The following is a 2,357-nucleotide window of genomic DNA, read 5'->3' as shown; positions in this document are numbered from 1 at the left end:
GGGGCTGGGGGAGCAGGGATGGCGCCCAGGGGAGGGGAGGGGAGGGCTGCCTCCTCCCATCTTGCAAACATGGGGTGAGGGGCATCAGTGGGAGAAGGAGCAGGTGAACTTTAGAGAGAAAAGAGCCTTGAAACTGACAGCTTTAGAGGGTTTCTCTTCTCCGGTAGAGATGGCCCAGAAAGGGGACAGGCGGGTGGATGGACAGACCGACAGTGCAGATGGTCATGTTGATGGATGGAGCACGTGTTGAGGCAGACAGACTTCTGATTCGCTGACCTAGACCTGGAGAGAGATTTCAAAGGGCCCCCAGCCTTAGAGCAATGGAGGCCACACCCACAGTCTCCACAGCTCTCGACTGGCCTTTGGAAATAGAAGCATCATCCAGCCCCAAACGTGAAGCGTCCTCCCCGGGAGTCAGAGCGAAGCTGCCTGCGGCCAAAAGTTGAGGCCCAGCAAAGAGAACTGCGTTTGGTCCTGGGGCAGGTGAGGGTGGAGGCAGGCAGCCTGAGATGGGGACTGGTGGTCCTGGCTGCCACCCTCAGGGCAGCGGGAGCCCTGTGCTTGGGCGCATGGAGGGGGTCTTCCCCGGGGGCATGCGGCTGAGCCAGGGTTCCAGGCACCCTTCTTGGGGAGGCAGGTGTTGGGATGGGCTGGAGCCTGCCCTGGGCGGGGGAAGCAGGCAGCCTGCAGCCTCAGGGGGAACAGGCATGCAGTTAGGAATCAAAGCAGAAGCCCATCCCTAAGATGGGGGGCCCTGAGTGAGGGGAGCTGTGGCAGGAGCTCACCCCAGACCCACCAGGGCCAGCGCTTACACAGCAGGACGGTTGCCCCCAGCCAGACCGCCCACCCGCCTTCATCAGCCTGACCAGTGCCTGCAGCGAGGCAGCGAAGCAAAGACCGGAAACGACGGAGAAAGGAGCCTTGTTGCTGGCCTGGGCCTGGGCCTGGTTGCCACCTGCCTCCTCAGTGTGTGACTCTCCCCCTCTCCACCTGGCCAAGGAGATGCCTTCAGGTGTCCGTCTCTGCGGGGGCCTCCAGGAACCCAAACCACGGCTCTCTGCCAAGCACAGGAGCTGCAGAGGTTCCAGGAGAGGAAGGGATCAACTGGATCCTATTCCCAAGCTTCCTGCAGGGCCAGAGCCTGCGGGTGCCGGGCTTAGTCACACATTCATCCAACTGAGCCCGTTAGCTGCTTCCTCTCCTAGAGACATACATGCAGGCCTGCCATTCATACCCCTGGGAGATCCTTCCTCGTGGCCAGTTGCTCCAGCCGAAGCTTGACAAGTTCTCCAGGTGGTTTTAGGAGGCTCTCCTGCAGACACGGACTATGTACTAAATGTGGTCGGACGGCCAGGGCCACAGGGACTCACTGTAAAGTGTGTGCCTGCACACCAGCCACTGGGGGTCGCGGCCCCGCATTGCATGGCTCGGGGTCCACCCATCACTTCTGCCGGGCCACAGAGAGGTGGACCAGGCTGTGAGGTGGGGCCACCGTCATTCCCACAGGCTTCAACATCTCCCAAATCCCAAGCGTTAGGTCCCCGGTCAGACCCTGAGAGCACTGGGACCCCAACATCCTTGTAACTCCTCTCTGAGAACAAACATCCCCCGTGAAGGGAAGGCCCCGGGGACCTCAAAAGAAGGTAAGTGCCCCCTAGTCCTCTCCCATCCACCTGACACCTGACAGGTGTTGACACCACTACCAAAGGGACCCTGTTTCCAGGCCGGGGGGGCGGGGGCGGCAGTGGGCATTGCCTAGGATTCTGACGCCGTCCTGGCTGGGCAGTCAGAGCCAACCTCTGTCATTGCCTTCTGCTGCTTTGAGACCATGGCCTCAGCATTGACCTTGATGGAGGAGAAAGAGCCCTGGTTAGTCTGGGGGAACCTTTCCTGCCCATGATCTGTGACAACCGGGCACCTTCTTGCACATGACTTACCCCATGCCTTGCTTCGCAGCAGGCCTTGCATCTCTTGGGAATTGGGAGCCATAGAAACGTGATTCTTTTTTTTTTTTTTTTTGTATTGATGTTGTCCCAAACAAAAACAGCTGGCCTGCGGTCCTTCAGGAACATGCGCTGAATCAAACACCTCTGCCCACGCGCCATTCCCGAGCGCTGCTATGTGCCCAGCCGTGGGCGGGGCACTGCACCTGGGTGATTGCATTTCAATCTCAAAACACTGCCGAGAGGCCCTTAGAAACCCTTGTTACCAATGAGACAGCTGAGGTTCAGAGAAGTTAATGAGTTTGCTCACGGCCACACAGATAATGACGGTGCCACGCGCCTCCCAAACAAACACAGATGGGCACCATCCTGCACAGCACCCACGTCTGGGGCATCTGGCCGAGCTCGGGCAGC

Source organism: Myotis davidii, unplaced genomic scaffold (assembly GCF_000327345.1).
Source record: "Myotis davidii unplaced genomic scaffold, ASM32734v1 scaffold148, whole genome shotgun sequence".
NCBI classification, from domain to species: Eukaryota; Metazoa; Chordata; class Mammalia; order Chiroptera; family Vespertilionidae; genus Myotis; species Myotis davidii.
The sequence above is the reverse complement of the archived record's forward strand: the minus strand, read 5'-3'. Positions refer to the sequence as shown.